The sequence below is a fragment of the Prunus avium genome, chromosome 2 (genome assembly GCF_965620075.1).
Source record: "Prunus avium chromosome 2, drPruAviu1.hap1.1, whole genome shotgun sequence".
Taxonomy (NCBI): Eukaryota; Viridiplantae; Streptophyta; class Magnoliopsida; order Rosales; family Rosaceae; genus Prunus; species Prunus avium.
Window position 1 is genome coordinate 22,657,132 of NC_142285.1, and position 12,338 is coordinate 22,669,469.

General features: G+C 39.5%; 1 pseudogene; it reads right to left on the reverse strand.

The window, feature by feature from the left end:
- Positions 1–7,987: 7,987 nt before the first annotated feature.
- LOC148296636 (uncharacterized) lies at positions 7,988–10,337 on the reverse strand (annotated as a pseudogene).
- Positions 10,338–12,338: the final 2,001 nt, after the last annotated feature.

A 12,338-nucleotide genomic window follows, 5' to 3' on the forward strand; every position in this document is an offset into this window, starting at 1 on the left:
ATTGGGTTTTTATTCAACAACTGTAATACGAGAGTTTTTCAAAACACTTTGGTTATTGACCAAGTCTATTTTGAAATGCTCATATAATTTAGGTTAATATTAAATGGGGTCTTAAAATTACACACGAAAGTTTCTCGTATTATAGTGATGATCACGAAACACTTAAGTATATTTAGTGTTGGATATCTGATCATAGAGGAGCAACTTCCTTCATTTTGCATTCGGATTCTTTGATTTGATTTGTTTTGTTGCTCGTTAAATGATTAGTATATGAATTACTCAGTCCCGTTCTTCTGGATTCCTGTGGTTCAAGGAAATTGTGGTCACCCACCCTTGGATAAATAAACCCAATCCTAGGCATGTATTTATAAAAAAATCCACACACTATTTAAACATAGAAACACACCCAAAATCAACACCAAAATCAACAATTGTATATTTTTTGGGTGTGTTTATAAATGGGTTTTGAGTGTGTGTAATGATGGGTTTTGGGTGTGTTTATAAAGTGTTTTGGGTGTTGGGTTTTTTTATAATTTCAACCCCCATTTTGGGTGTTTTAGTGAAACCCCCTATAAATTATAATATAAGGGTTATTAACAAAACAAGTTTAAAAATTAAACAACAACTAAAATGATAAAAAAAAAAAACTAAAAACTAAAAACTAAAAACTAAAAACTAAAAACTAAAACTAAAAACTAAAACTAAAGACCAAAACACGCTCCCAATGAAGCAAGAGAGCTTGGGATCTGCATATGGATTGGTTGACGAGCAATTCTCAGTTGGAATAGGGGCAAGATTCTGAAGACGATGAGCAATTCTCAGTCGGATTGGGTAGTGAGATCCGTCTAGATTTGTTTTCTCACCATACCCAACCCATATGAGAGAGAGGGAGAGAAGACAGAGAGACAGGCATACAAAAAGGGGGAAGGGGAGGTGCGTCAGAGACATGGGATAGGGGAGATTGGGGGTGGGCTGGGTTTTTTATTTTTATTTTTAATTATAATGGCTTGGATGAAATGAATGATGATCACAATACTTAAATTAATATTCCACTACTCTAATTCTCCACAGCAACCAAATTGATTTTTAACAATTGTATCATGTTTTTTTTTGTTTCCCCATTGTTCGTTCTTCGAAGGGTTTTGCTTTTTATCACCCTGTTATTTTTCTTTTAATTTTTTGTATCATAGTGTTATACGAAGTTTATGTTTTTTCTACTTAAGAGTCGAGGGTGGGTCCAACAAAAAATAAGAATCTGGGTGACATCTTGTAATCTGTAATGTGGAGAACTCTCTAGTTATAATTTACAAAAAGGAAAAAGGAGCTCTTAGATATAGGTCTAATTTCACTTATGTCATCAAAAGTGGACTATACCAAATTTTCTAAAAAGAAGAAGAAAAAAACTATACAACGTACAACCGACTCTTATTCATGTCACTATGTGGAAAAAGATAATTGAAGAAAAATTTGTCAGTTGTCCAAGTAAACAAGTAATAAATCAACGAATATTGTGGAAATTAATGGATGAGATCGAAGACTTGTGACTTAGATTTGGTATGGTGATTTGCCTTTCAACCAACTATTGACTTAGACTTAATATGGTGATTTGTCTTCCAACTCGTGGCCCAACTTGCAGGTATTAACTTGGCTTGACTTGGTAAGGTGCCTTCCCGTGTCCACTCAACCATTGGCTTTGCATCCCATCCCCTTGGACACAAGCTACAACTTCCTTCATTCTGCATTCGGATTCTTTGATTTGATTTGTTTTGTTGCTCGTTAAATGATTAGTATATGAATTAGTCAGTCCCGTTCTTCTGGATTCCTGTGGTCCAAGGAAATTGTGGTCACCCACCCTTGGATATGAATTATAATATAAGGGTTATTGAAAAAACAAGTTTAAAAATTAAACAACAACTAAAATGAAAAAACTAAAAACTAAAAACTAAAAAACTAAAACTAAAGAGCAAAACACGCTCCCAGTGAAGCAAGAGAGCTTGGGTGGTGAGATGTATATGGATTGGTTGACGAGCAATTCTCAGTCTAAAGAAGGGCGAGATTCCTAAGACGATCACCAATTTTCAGTCGAGTTGAGTAGTGAGATGCATCTAGACGGATCCTGTGGTATTCCTTGGAATCCGTGACAGATCCTGTGATATTTCCGACATCAAACAAATGTTGGGCCCACTTACTAACATCAAAGCCTCTTTTCCAAATCAAGAAAAAGAGGGACGAGACTTTCTGCTAAAATTTCGGCAGAGTCTCCCATGAAAAACGAACTTTCCCAACAAATTTTAACATGTCAAGCACATTAATAAATCCCATCCAGCAGCATCCACAATGTATAAACACACAATTTACATAATAGGCATATGACTTAACATTGAACCCTAACATGGGCAATAACAGAGCAATTCTAAAGGAATTCAGTTTACAAACGAAAACAACGTTTAATGGAAAAGAAACGAACAAAGGTTGCCCTATTGAAGTTTCAGGGCTCAGCTCGACTGCTCAGCTCAGGTCAACTACTGCCTGGGGGCCGCAAAGCAAAAAAATTGTGAGTGGACAAAAACAAAGTTTTGTTATAATTGAAAACAATATACTAACCCCACCGTTTGGAAAAACGATGCTAAAAAACATGCATTCAAAGCCAATACTAAATATATAGTTAAGTCAGAACCAAGGTAGAACTCCTATCTCGTAATTGATTTACTAATGCTCAAACTCACTCAAAACTTTTCCCAAACCACTCTCACCCAAAACGTGTGCCTGTTGGCATAGCGAGCGAGGAAGGATCCTCACCAATAAATAAGAAAAAAGGTATATGTTATATATATTTAAGTATGACCACTACCAAACTTGTACCGGGGAAACAATCCAATCGGGGGATTGTTTAACTATACCACATGGAAGAATCCTCAATTGACCATGTGGTTAGGGAACGAGTCATCCAACCTGGGGACTGGACTCACCAGCACGCACATCAGAATCCTCAATACTCGTACGCCTGTGACAAGTAGTCCTACGTGTGTAGGCTAACCCCGCTAAGGGTCTATGAAACACTCCGTCAAGGGTGCCCGGGTTCCGACATATCCAAGTATCCCATATCACTAAGTATCCCATCCAAATATTCAAAAGCCGGGGAGGTACATAGGGTGGTGCAAATAGCACTCCAAACTGACATAAACCAAAACCCACTCACATTCCAAAATCTCTTTCCAACAATCCCATGTACCCAACACATATCCAACTATAGATAGTAACTCAAAAATAGCATATATCAATTCAAAATAATCACAATCTGCAAATATCCAAATATACTTTCAATACTTCCATAACAATATTATATTCCAACATTTAAATATATAATAAACTCAATAGTCAAATAACCCATTATGCATAGCTTTTCATCTTTGAAAATAATGACTATTATTTAAAACAAAGTCCACTCACAAATAATCCAAAGCTGCTTGACCTTGAAAGGGTCCCGCTTGTTGAGTATGAGGAGCTTGAGTACCTATTGTAGAACACGAGGACTAGATTAAAATAAAGCACTTCGAAAGAGAACTTTTAAAATAAACTCCTAGTTTTTCCAAGAATTCAAAGTGTGTGTACGATGAACGGAAAGTTCCTAAGGTCCAACTACGCGTTTCGAAAAGTGAAATAACCTCGGAAGACGCTCGGTTAACTGAGTGGTGAAACTTCCCAAATTTGGTCAACCAGGTCTGCGGGGCCCAAGACCTCTGATTTCCGTTCTGAAAGTTCTTACGGGTTCAACAAAGTTTACTAAACACATCTAGCAAATTTGGTCCAGATCGAGCGGTTGGATGGCTTGCGATCGAAAGATCGGATGGTCACCGTTTTATGTAATTTTTGAATCATTGATTCGGAGTATCCGGGACTCCGATTCTCGATCCGTGAGTTCCTACATGATCCTAGAGATACCTAGATCAACATATTTGGAAATATAGTCGATCCAACCGTCCGAACATATTGAACCCGGATATCACCTAATATGCGTAACCAATTTTAAATTCGAGCATACCGTTGTGCTCGGGACGACATGGGGAACATTTTAGAACCAAATGGGCCACCCAACCATGGCCCACACGCTTGGGTGACTTGAGAAAATTCCGGCGATCAGAAAATTCTCAAAACACGCATCAATACCTATACCTACGTGATCAGGACAACTAGTGGAGAAACTTTTGTTCTTAGGCCACGACGAAAAAGTGGCCAAAGCTTGCCGAAAATTCGAGCTGAAAACCAGTCAAAACTTAGATCGTAAAACGAGTTTCAAAATTTCAAAATCGATCCTAACCAACCCAACCATCAGCTAGATCAGGTTGAAAGAATGAGAAAGCGTAACTGGATCGACAAATTTGGTGGCCGGAATCGTCGGAAACAACGCTGGAAATTTCGATGAAAATTCGGCTTGTTTCGAGCTGCATCTGGCGGCAGGGGCTGCGGGTTTCGCCAGAGGTGGGGTGGGACGTAAGGAGGAAGGCAGGCCAGTTCATTTTCCTCCGGTCCCATCGCCGGAGGTGGTCGAAGGAAGAAACTGCCGGCCAAAATAGTGGATGGCTGGGGGGGGGGTTTCGTGAGAGAGAGAATGAGGTCGGGGGAGAGAGAGAGGAATCTGATTAAAATCCAACTTCAAGCTTAAAATCTGATTTATTCAAAAAATGGTAAATTGAGCTTAGACCCATAAAATTCATTTTTAATCATTTACAGCCCTCTCCTTATCAAGCTTAAAATCTGATTTATTCTTTTTCCGGTTAATCACTTACCTAATCTAGCTTAAAATCTGATTTGTTCTGTTTTTTGGTTTCCAAAACTACCCTATTTACAAGTTAACGTGTTATGTGGAGGTATAACTAATGACACACGTTGAATTTGGAAAGATCTTCAAATGGTTAGGGGTGGGCATTATTACCGAAAACCTGACCGAACCGAATCGCTTTAGGTGGTTTGGTTCAGTTTTTATAATAAAAAATCTATGAACCGGTAAAAAAATCGACCAAACCGGCCATGAACTGGGTTGAACCGATTTAATTTTCCCCAAACCGCAAAAATCGGACCGGACCAAACATTTTAAATTATATTATTTAAAAATAAATTAAAACATGTGGCAGTGACTGATTCGTCCATTTTATCCCACGTCTACACCTTACCACACTCGATCGCTCGCGAAACCCTAACATTTCATTTCAGCCGCTCGAAATTTTTTTTCACTTCACTCTGCTCTGCCTCTCTCCGAGTCTCTCTCTCTCTCTCTCAGCGTGGCTCTCTCTTAGTCGCCCGTACAAATGGTTGTGATGGATGTAGGAATTAATTTAGAAACTTATTTGAAATTAAAAATTATTGCTCAAATTATTTCTAACAAGCACAGAGAGAAAGTGAACATCTAAATCCAGTTTAACTATAAAGTATAAACAACATCAAAGTGCAATACACAGTGACTATTACAGCCACCAGGACATAAGATGTATTGGAGTTTATAATCACATGTAGGAGCAGTTCTTCATTATTACTACGGTATAGGCAGAGATGTGGGAATACTGTGAATATTTCACTTTACAAGTTATTGAAAGAGAGATAAATACGAATCAACAAGATTTGCAATCCAATCACTCCCGAAAATATCAAAGATAAAAGGCAGCTCCCTATTGAATATAGGAATCAGGAAATGTTAACCACATCATCTCATTAGTTAACTACTGCAAGCTTTATCTTCCAGTACAAAAAGAATACAGATATGATCTTAAACATAGCTTATCTTCTAAAGATCTACACTTATACCACGCAATCAATATTTAGAACCGGCGGGCTAACTATAAGCATTCGGTGTTTTTCACCAGTTGCTAACTATACGTTTATTACTACACCACCAGTAAAAACCTAACAATTTTTACCAGCTGCGCAAATAAGCAATTCAAGGGACAATTTTTTTTTACAGTAATAATCTGAATGTGTGCAATATCCTAATATAACTAAATAATATGTATTTGATGACCTCTAGATCTAAACAGTATTATAGAATGCAAGTAGGTAGTGATAATATTATCTATGGAGCATGACTTTGCACGTACGTTCTATGTATTAACTTAACTCCCATAATATTTTTACCTCAATCTAAAAACTCAATTCTTTTATGGACGAAATAATAATCAATAAAGTAAGCGTGCAGTGCACTTTTGGGGTTTGGTTCATCAAAGTCCAGCAGCAACGACGACCTTCATGCACATGCTAGCTACCTACATAGCAGCAGACACTATGACTGTACTGATCAGCGCACCCACTGACCCACCTGTTGTGAATTAATGACTAACTCACTGCCCTTTTAAGATCTTGTTGTTGATGGACTTTTAGACAAAGAACTCAATGATGGATGAGTCTTACACACACACACAGAAATTAACCAAGCACAAATGACACAAGTGTTTATAGAGGTTCAGCAAATTGCCTACATCCTCTTTGGTGATCACCTTGAGAAATTTCACTAATGAAGATAGGTTACAACTTTGGTTTACAAAGGAAACCCCCTTAGAACACTACCCTCACAATCTGTTTCTCTCACACCCTTGCTCAACACCTTGATACACTTAGAGAACTCTCTTGCTCTCTCCCTTAGCTTTTCTGAAACTCTCACTTGGAAAAAACTAAAACTTCTGCTGCAGCCACTTCCTAATTATCCAACTTGTTTTCTCCTCTTGTGTTATCTTACTTCACCCCATTTCCTACACAAGCCAATAGACAAGAGATAAGATATCAGCTTGTCCTCCACGTTCTTCCCTTTAGTCACCACTTAGACTAAATGTCAGATCAAGTAGGTAAATAGAATCCAACTCAGCCACCTCCCACTTACACCAGAAAATGGAGAGTGATATCTTTGAAATAAGATAACCAACTAGCCATGAGTGCTCTCCCAACTTATCCAGCACGTAGTCAACATTCATTTAACTTAGAAGTGACCCACAAAGCCTCTGAAATCATGTGGAAAGCGATAGCCATTGATAACACAGTTGAAAACGCGTAAGGAAACGTCACAGCACGACTGGAGCGACCGGTCGTCAGGAATGGGCGACCGGTCGCCAGAAGTTTTCCCTCCAGACTTTGAATCTGCTTCTAAGCGACCGGTCGCAAATGTCCAGCGACCGGTCGCTCATGCTCCTGCGACCGGTCGCAAATAACTAGCGACCGGTCGCTCTTCAGTTTTGCTCCAGACTTCGAATCTGCTTCAAAACGACCGGTCGCAAATGTCCAGCGACCAGTCGCTTTTAGGCAGATTCAAAATCATCCTTTGAGCGCCAAAAACTTTGTATCCTTTTAGGTGAGCCATTTTTCCAACACCACCCACCCCCTTTCACTCATAGACAAAGTACACAACGTCGGCGCGCGCTTCATCACTGTGTTTTCTTGTGGGTTCGATGTCTCTGCATGTTTGCATATGTGTACGCATATATGGACATATGTCTGGGTGAGTTGAATCAGACTCAGGCGGTGACTGATTTGTGAGTCGTCAGTCATATACATGGGGCTTTCTTTCATCATCAGCTGCTTTGTATATTTTTATGTTTGAATTCAAACATTTGCTTTGGAGAGTTTGATTAGATGAGTCCTAATCAATTAGTTGGTTAAACATCTTAATTAAGGGTCTTCTGCTTGCGTGGCATTCCTTGCTGACGTACAATAGTGTGTTCACATTATTCATTCCAACGCTCAGTTTTTAATTTTTTTTAAATTTTTGTATGATTAGTAAAATTATATTAGGAAGCCTCATTTCTAAACTCTCTCACACCACATATAAAGTATCAAATTGATTCTGAGTCTATTGGCATGATGAAACAGCGACAACTAGGAAAATTCTTGTGAAGCTTATAGGTGCACGATACATTGTCTTTATTGTGTATCGTTGAAAATATAACATTAGATAGAATTCTTATTAAAATCCAAAACAAGGTAAAAGTAAAAACGTTGCTCCAAGCACTCAAAACAAAAATCATACTAGTTAAGATCACACCTTATAGTCCAAGTGTGTATGACAATGCTTAATGCTCTCCAAAAGCAAGTAATTCCCCTTCAATTGTTGCAATAAGATTGATACATGGGAAATGATAAGACACGGACAGAAACCAATGGGAGGACAAAAGGAAACTAAATCCTCCCATTTCATAGAGAATCAATGAATTAGAAAAGAGAGTTCAAGATAGAGGACAAATTTAGCAAAAGGCCATAAGTATAGTCTAAATTCTAAAACCGAAACAAAACTGACAAGGACCTGAACACATAAATTAAAGCAAGCTAAACATTTAACTCACCTGTAGATGGCTCTTTAGATGGAGATGGAATGCCTAAATGCACTCGAATGCCATGCAGATCACCACTGAGCTTAGCAACGTCTTTGGTAAGTCGGGCCATGCCCTTTCCCACCTCTGTAGAAAACTGCGCAAAGTTCCGCTTATGTGCAAGAAACCGCTCATTGAAAGATGCAGGAGGCTTATTAAGCGATGTGGAGAACTTGGCCCAGAAGCAGGTGCAGGAGGAGTAAATGCAGCAGAAGATGGTACACTGCTCTCACTAGGAAACATCATCTTGTTGATAGGTGGCATAGGTGGCTTAAGCTGATCCGTGGGATCAATTCGCACCTTAGACGCCATGGCGAAGCGAGTGATCAAAGACCCAAAAGGGAAGGAATAAGTCCCGGAGTGTTGGTTTGTGGCACGGTAGATGGCACCGAAAATGTAGGCAGGCAGATCAATGGGCACATTATTCCTAATTGCATAAAGGAGGCTTGCTCTATCAGGATTAAGTGACCTAAAGTCATGGAGATCATCATCAGGGTCGATATCAGCACTCACTATTGTGTTAAGTGTTCTGTACAACTTAGTCAGTTTGCCATGTGCAAAACGGTCAAATGCACATCTCTGACGTCCAAGCAAGGTAGTACTCTACTAAGTCGAAGTCAAGCTTATTAACAAGAGCAGGAAGTTTAAGCAACTGGGCAATGCGATTAATTGAGAAATTCAACTGGGCAATGCGATTGATTGAGAAATTCAGTTTCTTGCCTTGCAAGCAAACATTGAGTGAGTCAGGGTATGGATCATCCCTATAGAAACGGGGAATTTCAGCGTAGAACTCTTGAACAATCTGAACATTAGCAGGCTTTTGAGGTCCTACCACTGAAAGCCAACCTCGTGATTCAAAGATAGAGGGAAGCCCAAGATCCTCGAAATCACTCAACGTGACCTCTTGCTCCACAATCACACGAGAAGTAGTGAACTTTGACATTCTTCGAACTATCAAATTAAAGGAAAAGAAGTACACAACGTGAAGGATGAAGTAAGTTTGATTATATTTGAGCTAAAGTCGCTGCGACTTGGCTTAAAATCAACTCAGTTTAGAGGAGGACGGACCGGGGAAAATTGGCGTTAGTTTAGGTTTAGGGTTTAGTAGTGTTAAAATAGTAGGCCAACATAGTCGGTGGGACTTTGGGCCGGGTCATCCTTTATGGGTTAACAAACGGGTGGCTTGGCAAGGACAAACAAAAACAAGGCGGAGAATATACTTGTTTGTGGCATTTCAGCGAACACTTGGTGGGCACTCCAGGGTTGCCCACCAACCTTCCAAGGTGTCGAGAATGGAGCTTCTATGGAGGATTTGGGGTTTGTCTCTCTATGGATGCAGTTTAGGCCCAGAAACCATCATTGCAAGACCACAGAATAGTTCCTTGTAGCGATTCATAAGTTACAAAATTGACTTCACGAAAAGCATGGTTGCACGAAATATAGTCAAAAAGAGCAAGCGAGCTTCTAAACATTTTGTAGCTTCTCAACCACAACGATTTACTTTGCCTTGTCCAAGGTTGGGTATGATCCTCTGCAAAGTCATTTCGGGAAATATTGAATGTTGGGCAAGGTTCAAGGGTCAAAGCCAAAGCAGGGACGGACTCATGATTAAACCATCGGTTCAATCGCAACCTAGAGCTCTGGAGGAGAAGGATTAACATGGAACGGTTTGTTGGCAGAGACTGTGATGGCTCTCCTGGGTGGTTGGCGAGTTTGTTGCTGCTGGGGGCGAAGGGGGAGGCAAGAATGATTCAGCGCTTGTAGTGGAAGCGGAAGTTGTGCGGACCGGTTTGGCCACGGGAATCCAAAGAGGGTAGAAGTGTTTGGAGATTGGCCATGGAGGCAGGTGAACAGTGATGCAAGTATTGAAGGTGTGCTGCATGACATCCTGCACATGGTGAAGCAAGTGCATTCAGTTGTCTATTTGTATGTTCAGCGTGATGCCAATAAAGCAGCTCATTTGGTGGTGGACTTTGTTCGGAAACATGGAGAATCTTGTGTTTGGGATGGCTGGGCTCCTGCTTGGTTGTGATTAATAAAGAGTGCTGCTAAACGAACCCTAAAATTAACTGAGTACACCTTACTACTAAACTATTTATTGAATTACTAATTTACCCTAATATAAAATGACCAAAAAGATAAAATAATATTGGTATTTATTGTTTTGAATCCATGCCTTCAAACAAATTGACTTAATTTTTAACTAACAACACGGAATCTATGAGAAGTGTATTGATCCAAGTTGATTTTTTTATGCATAAAAGTTAAACAATTGTTGGGATATTTTTTCTTCCAGCAGCCAGACGAATGGGCTTGGGCTGTTGTAAAGGATGAGCGGAGAAGGTTGCCCCTGTTTCTGAGTTCAAAGATTGGGCTCCAAGAGAGTTTTGAAAGGAGTAGTGACAACCTTAGAAAACACATTGGATTTTCACCAATCAACCAAATAAACATGACAGATTAGCAATGGAATGACTTGCCTTGAGGAGCTTGTGGCATGAGAGCTAAGCCTTCACAAGTTTAGCAATTTGAGAGAGAGACAAAAGCTTGAATTTCTTATGGAAACAAATATTCAGGGCAAGGGGGAGAGAGATCTGAAGAGATTTTTGACTAAGGAAGGGAGGTAGAGATGGGAATAGAGAATGGGGTGTCTTGAGTAAATTCCCAGCTGCTTGATAAAGCTTGGTCGCGCTTTGGATGATGATCTTGCTGGGTAGAGAAAGCTCCCTTTTATAGGCGCTTGGAACCTGTTCACCCGTTTTACTTTTGTTCCTGTGATGGTAGGGTAAAGTTCTCCATTGCCTTGAGAACCATTAACTGGTCAACAAGTCAACTTTTCTTTAATGTGTGAGCGTGCCATTGCTAGCGATAAAAATCCTAGCAGACTTCCTAAAAATAGATAACGTGCGCCCCAAGTTACTGACTTCTAAACAAGTGATTGTGAATTTGGGTGAGGAATATCTCCTAAGTAAGTTCTTTTCTTGCCTCAGACTGGTGAGGACTTCACAATTTTTCATAGTATAAAACTGATGGTTCTGGCCAGAATAGATGATGAGAAAGTGAACTATTTTCAGACAGAATTCTCTTTTACAAAACTCAAAAGGGAAAAACTGACTCTAAAAAGACAAGAAGAAGACTGGATTTCCATTTCTGCCTGGGCAGATGCTTCTGATCCGGGCTGGATTAGGTATGCCTATGCTGGACTGGACTATCAACAACTTCAACTGGTCTATTTCAGCTGCAAATCGATACCAACGTTCGAGTTTGGCAGAGCTTTAATTTATTTCAAAACCCTGGGAGGCTTTTGATTGGGCAGAATTGGGACTTATTCAATCTGGAAGAAGCAAAAGTGGCTGGACCTGACTACTGAGCTGAAGTTGTACTGTGGTATTTGTCCTTCCTGATCAGGGCTCTTCATAAATTTGTTGAGGTTTTCATATTTGTGGAAACCTAAACTCTGCTTGCTTTGGCTTATGCTGAACCAAATTTGTAACGAGAGAAATCTCGTTTTGAATGATTTATTTCTATAAGTCTGAACTGAAGTTGGGTGCCTTGGTTGATTGGTGTTTGAAGGCTTTTGAGATCAAGTGATCATTCTGAATTTTTGTCTTCGGTTGATTTTTTGGTTGTTTGATTGATGATCCCTTGCTCTGTTTACCCTCTCCTATATTTATAAGAGATGTTTTTAGAGTGTGGGTTCTAATTCTTTTAATAATGGGCGGCAAAAATTCTCAAAAGATCTTTCATTTTTAAATACAAAGAAAAGGGGTTTTATCAATCCTGTAGTCAGTTCCTGAAGCGATCATTTCTCTGTATTTTGGTGGGGCACCATACCCTTCTCCCAGTTTAACTGCTCCTGTAAGAGTCTCAAATTGTGATGGTAAGTTTTCAGTTTCGAACAACTCCATGTTTCCCGCTTATCTCCTTTTCATAATACATAGTCTGCGTATCACTTGAAAATGGTGCCTCCTTTGGAGTAGAAAAAATATCTCTGAA